Here is a 17449-nt window from a genome sequence, read left to right as displayed (position 1 = left end):
CCCATATTCTGCTCCCTAGACCTCCGAAGGGAAAAGGGAAGATTGCTAAGGTTTCACACCTGAGCTGATCCGCGCAGACGAAACTGCTAGTAAATGGTCCTTTTTGGCCGAGACTCTCTTTACTATTCCGGGGAGAAACTGTACCCTCGGACTTAAATAGGGACTTGGTGACTTTCAAACGCCCATTCCCAACATTCCTATCTTTCCATTTATTCCACTTTATTTTATTTTATTATTGCATATGATTCAGAGCCAGGCACCGTGGACTTCTAATCTCTTACTTTTTAGCCAGGGAGAGGGAGAAGCAGGCGCGAGGGACCGGTCTCCGCTCCCCGCCGCAGAGTTAGAGCCCCCATCCCTCCAGGGTGCCAGTGGATTCATCTCCGGGCTCCCCACCCAGTTGATGTGACAGGCTTGCGGCCCAATCCCCTTCCAGGTTCCCAGGCCGACCGTGAGCACCACCCGAGCCAATGGCGGCGGCCGAGGGGCGGAGGGGGCAGGCGGGAGGGAGGGAGCGCTGGCTTTAGAACCACTGCCGCAAAGATTCCAAGAGGCAGAAGTTGTCTGGGTTCGTTGGTCGGAGGCTGTCGGGCCAGATCCGGGACTCTGCGACTTTATGTAAGTGCTTTGTGGGCACGCCAGGGCACGACGGGAGCGGGTTCCCGGGGCGTGGGCAGGCGTGGGTCCAGCGGAGAGCATCTCCGGGAACCTCAGCTGGAACCTGCCCCGCGCGGGGGGACGCGGAGCGGAGAGGGGGCTGCAGAAATTTCGGTCCTGGCACCTTCGGCGCTAAAGCGGGTCGTTGGCATCCAGGATGGGTGGGAGTGACAGTGTCCCCCACGACCACCCGCCGCAAACACGTTTTCTGCTCTTAACCACCGGGATGGTGCTTTCTCGCTAGTTGCTCGTAACTTGTTGCTTACCTGGGGCTGCAGTCCTTGACGCCAACCCTTGTCCTTCTCCCTTTCCGTGGCGGCGGCCCCGAAGTGGAAACCGAGCGCCTAACTTCCCTGTGTCGTCCTTCCCCAGCTACTGCTACCCTCCCCTCGGCCCCCCGCCCCCTCCCGCTCCGGACTCAGGAAATCCCGGAGCCCGAAGCCTGCGACGCCTCCGGCCCCCGCTCGCCCGCCTCGGGTGACCTCTCGGGCACACGCCAGTTCCGGGGCTCTGAGCCGCTGCCTTGGCCCAGGGAAGGAGCCGGGCGGGCTCCGGCTGCCGGCCTCCCGCTTGCTTCCCTGGCCATTAGCGAGAGCGCAGCGATTGCACCGCGTCTCCCTATGAGTAAGCACTTTTTTCCCTTTCAGTAGCACAACATCTCCGGGCCACCGGGGCAGAACCTCTCGGTTCCCCATCTCCCTGGACCCCTCTGTCCACTCCCTGCTCGGCTCCTCTGGCTCTGCAGCTCCGAGCGCGCGGCCGGGGCCGTGGCAGCCCGGGACCTCTCGGGGCTCCCGGGGACCAGGGCGGCAGGGGCGGTGGGAGGGGGGTGATCTCTCCTGCCCCCGCCCCCCCAGCTGCACTTGACGCTGTTTACTTTCCTCCACTCGCAGTACTTAAGCGCTCCAATAAGAGGCGGGGGGACGCTGACCACCCCCGCCCTGGCTTCTTGCCAGTCCCAAAGTTGCCGCCGCCGCCGCCGCCGCCGCCGCTACTGCTGGTAGCGCGCTGGCGGCTCCACCGGCCCGGCTCCAGGACTGCAGAGGATCCCAGGCTGGGAGGTGGAGTGGGGTTAATGCTATCTGACATTTGCCCGACGCGCTCGCGGCTTCTTGCTCCCCGCCGGATCTGCACACCATCCCCAGGGGTGCAGGTTGGGCTTGGAACTAACTATTGGAGAGCCTCGCCATTTAGGATCCGATGGAGGGGATGCTGGGGGTGCCTGACCTGTTACGAGGGAGGGGGTGGGATGGGGAAGAGAGCCGGGCTGGCCCCACAGCAGGTAGAAAACATGAAGTGAAATGGCAAGCTCCTGAGAAGTAAGCACTCGGGCCACTTTAATGATGTCACAATGTGTTTGAGAGCCTCAACTGGATCCTGGAGATGCGGTTTCCAGTGAATTCCAGCGAAGTGGCCGAAGTCCCACACTTGCTGATTGGCATCACGTGCCCCAAGTCTCTGATGCCCCTAGGGTAATGGTCACATGACTTCTTTTGCCTTGAAAACTGGAATGTAATGGCTGAAGCCCATTTTCCAAAAACTACCACAACAAAAGAAAAAAGAAAGGAAGAAAGAAAACGAGAGGGAGAGTGTGAACTAGCCTCTACTCCAGGGAATTCTACTTGGACTTGGAGAAAGGGAACAGAAAGGGAATTTGGTGCTCCGATTTTATCCAAAATAAAAACGGTAGCAGTTTTTAAAATAAGGGCTTGAAATCTGTTTGTGCCGGACATATATCTCCCTGGTGGCTTTCCTAAATTTAAAAAAAATCTTACTAATTATTTTCTGGGAAAATCGACCTTTAATTCACACACACTTCATCCCTAGATGATAGTTTTGAAGCCATAGTCCATAAGATAGTGTTAAAAAAATTAGGATTTACCCATATTCCTGGTTCTGGCCTATATTCTAGTTGAACTGTTCTCTTTATTAGGCATCTACTTAAAGGTGGTGGATCATTTCTTGACTAAAATTAACCACCGGTTATTTGTGGTTTGCAATTAATTGGATCAGAAATGAGGCACAAGAACAGTGGATTCTAAATCTGACCAATCGAACTGGTTGGGTTTTGCCTGTCAATGTCTTGATGGAATAACTAGAGGCCCCCCGAAACAGCTCTGGTGATGACCAGGACTGGCCCATGTGGCCCAAGTTAAGATTTCTGTTGGAAAAAACGTGGCAGTTCTGGTATTCAGATTATATTTTGCAGAGTATAGAAATGGGCAGAGGAGTCTCTGAGGTCAGAAGTTTAAAAGCTTTACTTATTTACAAAAATGGATCCAGTTGATACATATTCAGCCTTGAAACTAGGGCAGCTATAAATGAAACGGGGAACATTTAAGAGATGTTGGTTTTGTATGCATTAGGCAAAAAACAAAAAAACAAAAAAACAAAAAAACAAAAACCTCAGTCTACTGCCGCAACCTCGCAACCTCGGAATGACTTGAGCACTCCATTTTTGTGCTGGGCTGGGGTTTCTGAGCCTAAGTACTAGAACTCCTTGAAAGCATAGAGTTCTGACCTCAAGGCTAGACTTGTGGCACAGATTAGCTCAAAGTAGAATTAAGCAGCACCTGAGTTATTGAAATTAACTATACTGGTAGATAGAACCCCCTAGTGGAAGTGACGTGATCATAGAATTTTAGATTGAACTCCTAATACATATTGTAACCTCAAAGAGAGAATACAGCTAACTATCAAATGAGGTTAAAGTGGTAGGGAGATAAACTCTTTTTAAAATATTATTAACTCGGGGCGCCTGGGTTGGCTCAGTGGGTTAGGCCGCTGCCTTCGGCTCAGGTCATGATCTCAGAGTCCTGGGATCGAGCCCCGCGGGCTCTCTGCTCAGCAGGGAGCCTGCTTCCTCCTCTCTCTCTGCCTGCCTCTCTGCCTGCTTGTGATCTCTCTGTCAAATAAATAAATAAAATCTTTAAATATATATATATATTATTAACTCATGTCAAAACAGGATCATCACTAGGCTCTTAGTCTGTGGAACATTTTCTTGTCTTCCAATGTCCACTCATTTAAAACCACTGACTTTGTTACTGACTTAATGGGGGGGGTATCATTTAATGAACTCGGGTTTTTATTAAGATTAGGGGGTTGTGAGTCTAATTCTTAATCTCTACTGTTAGATCTAGCAATTTATCAACCTCTCTCTTTACCCGGGGTGGGGAGCCAAACAAATTATGCTCTGCCTTGATGTAGTACAGACAATCAACATTGAAGTCCAGGGTCTCCAGTCTGATGCCATCATTTAGATTGCATTGCTAAAAATGTCTGGGCTTATGACATTTGGGGTAGAAGGATTAATTATAACTGGTGAGTAATATTTTGGTTGAGATTACATCTCTTCTACAAATGGTTACATGCACATTAGACTTGACTATTTATACTGGCAGAATGTCAGTATCCAAGGCACTATCAGAAACCAAATGAAATTTTGCTCCTAGGCAAACCACATGACTGTTGCTGAAAAGAAGGGGTAGCTTGGCCATGTTGCCTGAGAACTAAAGTGATTCTTTCTGGTGAAACTGACAGGGAAAAAAAGGAAGAAAGTCCACTTTCCATTATTCCATGTTCTGTTTTAGACATCATTTCTGCTTGCCTTTCCAAGAAATATACTGACGTGATAGTCTTACCACATATGATCAGCTCCGGAATCTGCTGTTGCGTATCACGAGCACCATCTAGGCACCATGTGAATGCTAAACTCTTCTTGCTGTTCAGCACAGATTCCAAAAGTAGCTGGCATAAAACTGAAACTAAGCATCTATTATCGGTACACGACAACTTGGGTGTCTGTTTTTAAAATCATTTCATATTTGCTCATGTGATAATTTTTCTGTTGGTTAAAAGTAATGCAGAGAGGGAAGAATTTGAGCTGTGAAACTAATAAAACACAGTTTGAACGAAAACAGCTAGATCGTGGTTTGAGTCCATGTAATTTCTCTAGAGAGTGATCTACCATATATATATGTTTGTTCAGTGTGTTGGGAGGTTTCAGAAGCTTTTTAGATACATTACACAGTTGGAAGTTCTTTTTTTTTTTAAGATTTTATTTATTGCAGAGAGGGAGAACAAGTGGGTGGAAGGGCAGAGGGAGAGGGAGAAGCAGACTCCCCACTGAGCAGGGAGCCCCAGGTGGGGCTCTGGGGCTCATTCCCAGGCCCCCAGGATCATGAACTGAGCTGAAGGCAGACCAAATGAACCACCCAGGAGCTCCCTGGAAGCTGTTTTAGATACCAATGGTCAGGACTAGCTGTTTTTAGTTATGGTACAACTTTGGTTATAGTTATGGCTTAGAAATATAAAATACTGTCTAATCATGAAATGTCAGTCTCAGAAGATCCTAATTCTTGGGGCCAACTCACTGTAGTTATGAAGGTAAGGCACTGTCAAATTCAATATGTTTAGTAATATCTAATTTGCCTTAATCTTGGCACTTGAAAGACAAATGTTAGTATAAAATGTTTTAGGGATGAAAAAACATGCTTTTAAGTGAAATGTGAAATACTAAGGGAAAACTACATTGGCCTTGCTTTCAGAAGAACTAACTTTTAGACAAGGCTGTGCTACTGACTTATAGTTCGACCTAGAGAAAGTCACTTAAAATTATTACATGGATAACTAACATCGAGTACATTATGCATCTTGCCATTCGTACAAGTGAGAGCATGGCTCAAGGTTTTTGGTTTGCCGGGATTTTTTTTTCCCCCCAGTAGTCATAGTCTGGCTTATTTCAGTTAAAATTAGTTGATTTTTTCAAATTTTAACGCACCTGTGTAGAACCAAGCTAACTACTTTGTTAGCAAATTGGTAGCCGTGCAGGAAGACGATCACCAGTGGCCTATTCCATGACTCATGTTAGTTCTTTAAAATATAGAGGTACCATGAACATCACTCTTTAGCGAGGACTTTGGTGCATTAAACCTACCGATTTTGTATTACAAGAAAGCTTAATTTTTCTTAACGGTCTAAAAGGTTGTTTGAGGGTAAGGAGGGAGTGTCATTTATTGGAAAAGGCATCAAATGTGGAATCCAAGGGCTTGGTGTCCTCTGCAGTTAGGGCATATAGGCCACCGTCAGTAAATCACACAAGCTCTCCTGTGTCCGAGTTTGGATTTTGCTTTATCAAGCCATCTGTTTCCAATCTGTGTATGTCACAGCCATGCTGAAAGGATAAATGAGCCTTGGCTCTTAGCAGACAGGTGCTATATAAACTCAAAGTACTGTCGTAGTCTGTCATTGACACACTAAAACTTTAACAGGACCTTGCAGAAATGGCACAGTCCTCATCACTTAAGTCTCGTCCCCACTTGTAGTCGCCTGCAGAGATTCTCCAGCTATCCACGTTTACAAGCAAAGGAGAAATAAAGCCAGGCATAATCTATTTCTGGCTGATAACAAGAATAAAAACCTATATGTACTGCTTGCTTATAATTTTATTCCCCCTCAAATGTTGTGCCAGATACCCTGTGAAAGCCATTCCTATGATGGGTGGTTTTGTTTTTTTCCCCCTCCTCCTGAAGTAACTACTGAGCAGTATTTTAGTGTTTGTTGGTAATCTTACAGAATCCGTTGGCTTATCCTACTTCATTCTTAGTTTTGTGTCTGCCCATAATGGGAGGTCTTGTGTAAAACTCACAAAAAGGCAAGTGCTTCTCCTTATAATTGCCCTTTAAAGAAGTGCGGGTTTGGAAAAGCTCCTAATGGAGGAGATAATCTGTATATTTAACTGGTATGCCCTCATTAACACAGAAAAGATGAAAAGTTAATGTAGATCTGCATTTGAGAAGCCTATTGGATAGCTGGCTGCCAGAGGGGTCCTTTTCAACTCCCACCCTTAAAACTGTTAACCTTGGATTAATTTCCAGTGTTTATTGTCATCTGGCCAATTCTATGATGGTTCATTAACTCTGTCATTCTTTGCATTATAATGCATTTTTATCTCATTGGTTAAAATTATGTTCTTATTTATTAAATTCCAGTATAGTTAACATAGAGTGTTCTATTAGTTTCAGCTGTACAATATAGTGATTCAACACTTCTATACGTTATTCAGTGCTCATCACCATTAAATGTACTCTTTTTTAAAGGATTTTATTTTTTTAATTTGCCAGAGAGAGAGAAAGTGCAAGCAGGGGGAGGGGCAGAGGGAGAGGGACTCCATCCTAGGACCCTGCGATCATGACCTGAGCCAGAGGCAGACACTCAACCAACTGAGCCACCCAGGCGTCCCCATAAATGTACTCTTAATCCCCTTCACCTGTTTCCCCCATCCCTCCTCTAGCGACCACCAGTTTGTTGTCCACATTTAAGACTTCTCTTTCATTTCTCTTTTTTCCTTTGTTCGTTTTGTTTCTTAAATTCCACACATGAGTGAAGTCATGTGGTATTTGATAGTATTTGTGAAGATATCATTGGTAAAGTGATAGTGCTGAATTGAAATAAATAAGCAGAAATATCTGAGTGAAAGAACTTTTGAAATAACTTGGTATCATGTGACTAGTTCTGAAGAGTGGGTTCCTTTTGCTCATAGAAGTCAATTTCTTTTATAAAGTCTGAGCTCTTCTTTCTGCTGTCTTTGGTTTAAAAGATTCAGTAGCAAGTTATTTTTTGTAATCTCGTAGTGCTTTTATTGAAAAGCTAACTCTGATTCTTTTAAGCTGCTTGTAGATATGTAATTTTTATATAATATATATAGTTTTCCTCTTCAATAAAATAAAATTTGTGAGGTCAGTATAATAGCTTTGAATATTTATTATATGCTCTAATTACATAGTGTTGCACTCAGATTGACATTCTGCTGTTGACACTGAGTAATACATTATCTTTCATAGACTAATATAATCTGTAGGCTTTTTTTCTGTATTTCTTAATCAGCTTTTGTACTTCCAGTTTTGTCATTTCTTATCATTCTTTTTTTATTTTTTTTATTTTTTTTAAAGATTTTATTTATTTATTTGACAGAGAGATCACAAGCAGGCAGAGAGGCAGGCAGAGAGAGAGGAGGAGGCAGGCAGAGAGATAGGAGGAAGCAGGCTTCTTGCTGAGCAGAGAGCCCGATGCGGGGCTCAATCCCAGGAGTCTGAGATCATGACCTGAGCCTAAGGCAGCGGCTTAACCCACTGAACCACCCAGGCGCCCCCATTTCTTATCATTCTTTTTGACATTCGGGAGCTTGTATTTCAGGTCAGGGCGAATTACCATTATAGACTGCATAGTGTTTTCTAGAAGTGAACATGATGGGAAATTCTACAATGGCCAATATGTATGATTTAGTTAATCTACTAGAGAAGTATCTTAAGTAGCACACAATTAAAATGTTTTTAACCACTTCGCTTTGAGTTAAAAAATACAAAATCATTGTAAACATTTTAGAGGAAAATATAAAAGGATTTACAATGAAGAAAATTAAAATTATTCATAATTGTACCACCTGCTCATATTTTTTTTATCTATTTCCAGTATAGAAAGTTACATATTCTAAAAGTTGGAATCATACAGTTTGTATTCCATTCTTTTCACTTCCTACTACATGTTTTCATGTAATCAAAATTTTTTTAAAAGATTTTATTTATTTGAGAGAGTGCACATGAGCTGGGGGAGGGGCAAAGAGAGAGGGAGAAGCAGACTCCATGCTGAGCAGGGAGCTGGGTAGGGAGGCTGGATCCCAGGACCCCAAGATCACGATCTGAGCAGAAGTCAGATGCTTAATGGACTGAGCCACCCAGGTGCTCCTGTAATCAAATTTTTTTTTAAAGATTTAATTTATTTATTTGACACAGAGAGAGCAAGAGAGGGAACACAAACAGGGGGAGTGGGAGAAGGAGAAGCAGGCTTCCCACTGAGGAGGGAGTCCGATGTGGGGCTCGATCCCAGGACCCCAGGATCATGACCTGAGCTGAAGGTAGACACTTAACGACTGACCCACCCAGGTGCCCCTGTAATCAAATATTTTTGAAAATTTTTAAAATTATTATGATATTCCATATAATGGGTATTTAATAACTTCTTTCAGTAATTCTAGGTTGTTGTAAGTTTATATTGTTTCCGTATCTTATAGATTAAATGCTTCGGTGAATATCCTTGCAAAAACCATTTTGCAACTCTGATTATTTCTCTGAGATAAAGATTAGAAGAGAAATTGCAAGGTTTTTGTTTTTAAAGATGAAGTTCTTTGACAATCTCTGAAATTTAAACATGGGCTTAAGTAAAAATAGGCCTTGATTTCAAACAGTGGTATTCCCCCCCCAAAAAACACAAAAACCTGTTCTGTATATAGTGTATGGTATTTGACTCTAAACTGAAGCTAGTTTAGGTAAAGTATATGTCTTGGAAATATTTTGGTTTCCTCTGATCTACTTAACAGGTGCAAAGCCAGGATAAAGGAGAATCCTGTGGGGTATACAATCATAGGAAGTCTATTTTTTTCAAACGGAACTGTTAATGGGGGAAGGGAGACAGGTTTTGTTTTTAACTTGCCTTTAGATTTTAGGTTGCTTTAAAACTCAGTTCAAGTATATAGAGCTTATTTGTGACCGTAAACCTTCAGTATCCTAAAGGAACTTTCAATCCTGGAGTTGGTTAAATGAATGTGTTTCTTGATAGGTTTTTTTCCGTCTCGCCTGAGACAGAGGGTTATAAATGAAATCAACATTAAATTACCTTAAATTACCTTGACATCAGTCAATAAATTCGAAGTTTTATATTTCATTCACATTGCCTAAATAACTAAGCAGAGATCCAACAGTGGTAGAAACTCTGATACTCCCACTTATTTTGTGCCTAAGTTCGGTGTATGGTGACTCACCAAATTGCAAACACTTAACAAATACTTTGTAGATTTGAATGGCTTGTTGTACACTGCATGTCCCTCTCATAACTCACCCCATGCTGTTTCACAGACCCTTCCCTGATATTTTTCTCCTTCCACCAGGTCACCAGTCTCTATAAGGTCTATGTTGGTCTGGGCATAGCATGATGACCTGGAAGTGATATAGAAAATTTGTCTGACCTGGGGCGCCTGGGTGGCTCAGTCAGTTGAACCTCTGGGCCCTTGGTTTCAGCTCAGGTCATCTCTGGGTCCTTAGATTGAGCCCCACATTGTTGGGCTCCACACTCAGCGGGGAGTCTGCCTGAGATCTTCTCCCTCCCTCTCCCCCTCCCCCCACTCATGCACACATACTTCCTCTCAAATAAATAATTCTTTAAAAAAGAAAATTTGTCTGACCTGAGAACTCATTCCTACCACCTTCTTTTTTTTTTTCTTTTCAGCATGATCATCTACAATTATGCTTTATTGTCAGAATGGATTTTAGCATAAAATATGGGTTCCAAGGGCTTTGCTGTTTACCATCTCTGTGACATTAGGGAAGTTCTGTAACTCCTCTAAACCTCAGTTTCACCATCTCTAAAATGGGGCTAATACCACTTGTTTTCAGTGTTGTCCTTCAAATCAAATGAAAACATGTATAAAGAAGCTAGCAGATAGTAGGTGCTCAATAAATACTCCCCTTTTATAGGTCAGTGAATGTTGCCTTAGATGACCTTGTTAGGTATGTATATATCTTTCTGTTCATTTTCCTCTAATTCAAACACTTTTTCCTTACGTATCACCATTCAAACTAAGGTTGTTTATTTTTTCTGCTTTATTTAATGGCATTATAAAAATATTGCTTTCTGTTGCTTTTTATTATGGATAGGGAAGATTTTAACAAAGTTCCAGGTTGAAGAAGATTCTTGACTTAGCTAGGAAACCCGTTTACCAGTTCATTTATTCTTTTGTGAGGCTATGCCACCTGAAGGCTTAAAGAATTTGCCCTCAAAGGAAAATTGGAAACATTATTCATACATTATAAACCCTCTGCTCTTAACAAATACAGCTTCGATAATGGTGAAAGGTAGTGATAGGTAATGTTGATCCTTGATTTGGGAGAGGGGGCAGAGGAAAAAAAGCTTCAAAGTCTTCAGTGTTTCTATAGTAGGAGAAATAGAAATGTGAATGTTAAGAAGTGTACCTTTATAAAAACAGGAGACAAGAGAAAATAAATTAGTGAGAACTTAAAGTGTTTGGGAAGACAGAGGGTTATAAATGAAATCAACATTTTCCCAAGATGACATGTAGCCTTTAGAAATGGGTGAATCCAAAACACATTAATCTTAAATTTATGATGCCCTTAGTTTCCTCTAGTGGAGGTTTTCAAAAGCAAAAACCAGGAAATGATGAAGGACACTGACACATTCTACAAATATTCTGAGCAGTTTGTGGGTCTCCAGTTTAAAGCTACAGTCGAAATCATTTTTACAAGTGGCTATGAATAATTAAAATGTCGTATTTTGTCTTATAATAACTAAAAAACAAAGATAGCCAAATTATCATTAGTATAGATAACCAAAAAGTAATACTGATAGATTTGCATGTTTTAAAATGTAAGCCAACCCACATATTTGGTGTCTGATCCTAAGCCAAGTGTTCCAGCATTTTTTTTTCCTAGAAAAAAAAAAGGAAACTAGAATATATTTATAGGTGTAAGCCAAAGATGGGAAACTTCCCTAACCAGAGATTTGTGTAAAGAGAAGAGAATGATGTTATGTCAAGTCAGGTACCTCGAAATATGTAAGAATCACATAAAAGAAGTCCTCTAGGCCATTTATAAATAGATGTAAACTCAGGAAAGCTTTCGAATGTGACCAAAGTTGCCAAGTATGTATTGAAATAGTATGAACTACAGATGAAGTACTAGTTAACCAGGGATAGTAACGGAGACAATGCCTTAATTACTCTGTGGCATGGTTTCCTCATTCAGTGAAATGAAATGTCCAACAAAGACTGTTAGATGCCCTCGCTGTAAAGGTGGGTAAGAGACACCTGCAGTCTAGTAGAACAAAAAACACAAAATATTGGATGTCACGAACCCTAAAAATATCCTTTACATGTAGAAAATGAACTTAAATATGGCCCTTTTTCTCGACATAAAATAATTTCTAAATTTAAACCGTGTGTGAACAAAGACATTCATTTATAACCCAATATAATCAAATCTAAACTAAGAACAAATCAAATTTAAACATTGTTATTTCTTTGCAATAATTATTGCATCCCCAAAAAAAGTGCCCACTATGAGTTAATTTTACTTAAATAGAACATTGCTCAGCCTATAAATGAAGGTCAGCAGACAGCAGTGTCTTGGAATAAAATAGCCCTTTGGCAAGAAAATGAGCCACACCCCATTTAGTTTTTACAAAAATAAAATTCTTTCCAGCTTTACTAAATTGTAGATGTTGTGCACAGCGCAGAGTTCTGCGGTAGCTGGATCTGCAGCTGTGGAAACAGCCGTGTGTGCAGAAGCCCTGGAAAACGCTGATAAGCCATGACTCGTACCTGTGGCTCTTGTACTTTCTGTAACACGGTATTGCTGTGAGTTTTATCTGACTCAATAGCAGGAGCAAGTAACTGCACCAGAATTTCCTCCCTTGAACTTCTCGATTGTCACAGACGTTAAAAGGAGCAGGAAAAGCCAGGATTCCAAATCTCATCCTTCTATTTTGGTGGGAGGGCATCAGATGCTCTTTGGACAGTGTCTGGAGGTACCATGGAAAGACCTGTGCTTCTGGGGAGAGAGGAAAAGGAACCCCGAGGGGAAACCCCTTTCTTCTAGCTCTTTGCGCTGTACCTGGCACAAGCCAGGTCTCCATACATACATTTAAAAGAGCGAAAAATAGGGGCGCCTGGGTGGCTCAGTGGGTTAAGCCGCTGCCTTCGGCTCAGGTCATGATCTCGGAGTCCTGGGATCGAGCCCCGCATCGGGCTCTCTGCTCAGCAGGGAGCCTGCTTCCTCCTCTTTCTCTGCCTGCCTCTCTGCCTGCTTGTGATCTCTCTGTCAAATTAAGAAATAAAATCTTTAAAAAAAAAAAAAAAGAGCGAAAAATAATTGGCCATGAATGGCCTTGGTCAATAAAGATTAAATTGTGAAAACATAACCAGCAAATTCGTAACTGATGAATCACACCAAATAAAATACAGAATGGTGTGAACCCTACAAGAAGACTAGGCAAATGATTTCCCTGGTCTTCTCTCTCTTTCAGCTTTTTTAGATCAGTGGTCAGGAGTGAATGTCATGGATGGCCCTTGAATTGTGATAACTGCTTAATTTCAGACTCAAAGAAGAAAGTGGGACATACTAATATTTTTTTATGTGTTGCAGCAGTTTTATTAAGTGAAGTGTAGAGTTTCAGCAGATTTTGGTATATTCAGAGATATGTACAACCATCACCATGGTCAATTTCAAAAACATTTTCATCCCCTCAGAAAGAAACTTCATATTCTTGAGCTATCACACTCTCCCCAGCCTCCCACCTCCCCACCTCCCCGTTCTTAAGCAACCCCAATCTACTTTCTGTCTCCATCAATTTCCCCCATTCTGGATTTCCATATGAATGGAACATATAGCCACGTGGTCTTTTGTGATGGGCTTCTTTCACTTAGCATAGTGTTTTCAAGGTTCATTCACACTGAAGCATGGACAAAGACGTCTTTCCTTTTTACATAATAATAATTATGCATAATGTTCCTTTGTATGGATGTACCGTGCTTTGGTTGTCCATTTGTCTGTTGCTAGATGTTTGGACTGTTTCTGCTTTCTGGCTATGAGGAATAATGGACAATGCTCATATTAAATGTCTAACCACAGGTCAGCTAATGGGGTAGAGGTGCTATTGACAAGATGACTTTTCATTTATCGTGACTCGGCTGCTACTGTAAATCTTGGCTTGATTCACTCTGAGCAATTCAGATTTCCACGTCTCAATGTAGCTAATTTTTGGTTTCCTTATGTTTAATAGCATATTATCAACTTGTTGCCAAATCTTTTTTCCTTCATAATATTTTCACTTGAATTGAAAGCCTATAAAGTTGTGTAATCACCTTTTCTAAAATTTACTGTACAATAGATCTATACAAAATTTCTTGTTTATACACCTTTATCAAACACGTACTATTAAGTATTGAGTAGTGCACAAGTAAATGATAAACACTTTGAAGCACAACAGTTTCCGTTGACCTAGACCATTATTGAGCACATCTGATATGTTTATTTTTTAATTTGCTTCTCAACTGCGACATCTGTTCACAGAACAAAATTCAAAAGCTACAAAGGAACATAAAGAAAAGAAAATGAGTCTCCTGCCCCTGACCCCAGTCCCCCATTTCCCTTTCCAGGAGCTGACCATTTGAACTAGTTTCTTGTGTATGCGTCCATAAATAAGTACATTTAATGCTTGCCATTTTCAGGAGAGCTTGGTGTTTCACATTTAGGAAGTCTGATGTAAAAGTTGAGGGATTCTTTACCTACTGAGAATATGAGAATAAGAAATTATCAAAGGATGATAAAAAGAATCCCCTTCAGTTTCAGAGCAGAGTTTTTCTTTCAAGCACCTTTGACCACCTCAGATTCACCTGCATGATATCAGGTCAAAATAGCTGATGATACCTAGAACCCACATCTCCCATTATGTTCTGGATTCAACCCACAGAGAAGTTTCTGGACCCAGTCTCCTTAGTCTTTTTTTTTTTTTTTTTTTTAAAGTAGGCTACAGACCCAGCATGGAGCCCAATGCGGGGCTTGAACTCATGACCCTGAGATCAAGACCTGAGCTGAGATCAAGAGTTGGATACTTAACCATCCAGGCACTGCCTCACCCCCCATCTCCTTAGCCTTATGGGCAGTGCATATCTTGGGAACCCTTACATAAGGACAGACCTCCCTGAGAGAGGAGGTTGGTTCAGCCAAGAGAAGATATAATTTCCAGGAGAGCCATTTAGAACTTCCTATGTAATTACTTAATTCATTTAACAGGCCTTTATTAATTATCAGCAGTATGCCAGGCACTGGTACCAGCAAGATAAATAAAACGATGTGCCATTGTTTGAAGAGCTCAGAGTCTAATCCAACCAGTGATTTTTATAGATAAGGTTACAGAGGTCTAGTTGATTTTGTCTTGCCCCAGCATACAGTGGTAGAGGACAGTGATGGAAGGTGGGATCTCCTGATACCTAATTCATCATTTTTCTTACATAAAGCTAAACACCGCATTCAGAGTCCAACTTTGTTTACTGAGAAGGCCTCTTGCTCTCTGGATTCCCTTATACTAAGTGGTATTTTTCTTCAGGTATTAACAAAATGGCAGATGCCAAGTCGTTCAAGTCAACATGAACTCTAGGACACACACTTCACGCATAACTTAAGCAGCTTGGTTTAACTCGGCCAGCTCTTCTATCACTAATGGAAATCCATTAGTGATGGCTTTAAGTGGTAAATTATTTTTCTAGGTCATATATTCAGTCCAGAGTACTCTCTCTCTCTCTCTCTCTCTCTTTCTTTTTTAAGATTTTATTCATTTATTTGACAGAGAGAGACACAGTGAGAGAGGAAACATAAGCAGGGGTATTGGGAGAGGGAGAAGCAGGCTTCCCGCCGAGCAAGGAGCTGGATGCCAGGCTCAATCCCAGGACCCTGGGATCATGACCTGATATGAAGGCAGATGCATAACCGACTGAGCTACCCAGATGCCTCTAGTCCAGACTACTCTTAACGCTAACAAAACTGCAGTCCAATTACTGATCTTAAAGGAGTTTCCTATATTGTGATGTATCCAAAAGATTTTGAAAACTCTAGTGTCAATATATTGGATATACGTTATGGGATTTATCACTCTTGATTTCTTTTAAAGTGGCTTTTGTCACTCTGAGAGAGCCAGTATTTCCTCTTTGTTTTACTCCTCACATACATACACAAAATTCCATGTCATTCATTTATTCAAATATTTACTGAATGCCTTCTATAGGTCAGGTAGTGTACTAGGCACTGGCGATAACTTTGAAACAGACAGAAATTACCACCCTTATGAGGTTTTCATCCTACTGGGGGAAGATAGAAAATTAAAATGATATAGTGTATTTGACGGTAATGTGAAGAAAATCACAGCAGGATTGAGGGTCTAAGGGAGTGGGAAGAGGGGCATTGCTATTTCCAAATCAGTTGGTCACAGAAGGCTTCACTGACAGGAAGATGTTTGGGGCAAGCCATGAAGGAGATCAAGGAGTGAGCCACATGAATATCTGGGGAGAAGTGCCACTGAAGGAAATAATTCCAAGAAAAGATGCCTAAATTACCTTACATCGGTAAGTTTAGCTCTGAAATTCTCCTTTATTTCAGCTTTTTATTTTGTTATTGAACAGAAAAAGAAAAAGAATCTTTGACCCAGATCAGATACTCTAATGGAATCATGAACTGACTGTCTATGCTAAGGCTATTATGTTAAGAGTTATGTCAGTAATGTTTTTGCAAGATTAGCGGAAATAATTGAAGACGTAATATGGAATTATTGCAAGTAGATTTTCTTCTCTTTTTCTTATCAGTTTAATGATACTATATTCTGGGGGTGCCTGGGTGGCTGAGTCATTAAGCCTCTGCCTTCGGCTCAGGTCCTGATCCCAGGCTCCTGGGCTTGAGCCCCGCATTGGGCTCCCTGCTCAGCGGGAAGCCTGCTCCTCGCTCTCCTACTCCCCCAGCTTGTGTTTCCTCTCTTGCTGTGTCTCTCTCTGTCAAATAAATAAATAAGATCTTTTTTAAAAAAATTATACTATATTCTGTGGTTAAGTCTGAATTAGGTTTTTTTAAAAATTTTTACTTTGCCATAATTGTAGACATGTACTTGTAAGAAAGAACTTGGAAAGATCCTGTGTACCCTTTACCCAGTTTCCCCCAGTGGGAACCTCTTGCAAGACCATAGCACAGAGTCAAAGCCAAGTTCCATCACTGCTAGAATCCCTTTTGTTACCCTTTTATAACAACACAACCTCCTTCTCCCCTCCTCCATCTCTACCGCTGGAAACTGTAATCTGTTCTACATTTCTGTAATATTGTCATTTCAAAAATACATAAATGAGGGGTGCCTGGGTGGCTCAGTCAGTTAAGCATCTGCCTTCAGCTCAGGTCATGATCTCAGGGTCCTGGGATAGAGCCCTGCATCGGGCTCCCTGCTCGGTGGGGAGTCTCCTTCTCCTTCCCCCCTGCCTCTCTCCCTACTTGTGCTCTCTCTCTCCCTTCTCACAAATAAATAAATAATTTAAATATATATATATATATATATATATATATATATATATATATATATATATGAAATCACAGGGGTGCCTCAGTGATGTAGTCGGGTTGAGTGACAAACTTGGTTTTGGCTCACGTCATGTCTCGGGTGGTGAGATTGAGCCCTGCCTCAGGCTCTACGCTCAGTGTGGAGTCTGCTTGAGATTCTCTCCCTCTCCCTCTGCCCCTCCCTCTTGTGCTCACTCTCTCAAGTTGATAAATAAATCTTCTTAAAAAAATTAATGAAGGGGTGCCTGGGTGGCTCAGTGGGTTAAGCCTCTGCCTTCAGCTCAGGTCATGATTTCAGGGTCCTGGAATTGAGCCCCACATTGGGCTCTCTGCTCAGCAGGGAGCCTACTTCCCCCTGTCTCTCTGCCTGTCTCTCTGCCTGCTTGTGATCTCTGTCTGTCAAATAAATAAATAATCTTTTAAAAAAAATTTAATGAAATCACAGGGTATGTAATTTGGGGAATTTTTTTTCCACTGGGCCTCAGTCTCTGGAGATTCATCCAAGCCGTCTGTAGCAACAATTACTTCCTTATTATTGCTGAGTAGTGTTCCAAGGTATAGAAGTACTACAGTTTTATGAACCACATACCCACTGAAGAACATCTGGGCCATTTTCAACTTTGGGTATTACA

At 41.9% G+C, this 17449-nt stretch overlaps 1 protein-coding gene across 2 annotated transcripts in view; it reads left to right on the top strand.

The window, feature by feature from the left end:
* Positions 1-522: 522 nt before the first annotated feature.
* Positions 523-17449, top strand: part of PLS3 (plastin 3) — an 85380-nt gene continuing 68453 nt past the window's right edge. The window contains exon 1 of one of the 2 annotated variants that reach the window (XM_047716004.1): positions 523-618. The gene's annotated coding sequence lies outside the window, so the exon portion shown is untranslated. Of the gene's footprint in view, positions 619-15780; positions 15845-17449 lie in introns of those variants that run through there. The other variant, XM_047716006.1, reaches the window with a different exon arrangement.

This window comes from Lutra lutra, chromosome X, assembly GCF_902655055.1.
Source record: "Lutra lutra chromosome X, mLutLut1.2, whole genome shotgun sequence".
Taxonomy (NCBI): domain Eukaryota; kingdom Metazoa; phylum Chordata; class Mammalia; order Carnivora; family Mustelidae; genus Lutra; species Lutra lutra.
Note: the sequence above shows the minus strand (reverse complement) of the source record. Positions and strands in the feature narration are given on the sequence as shown.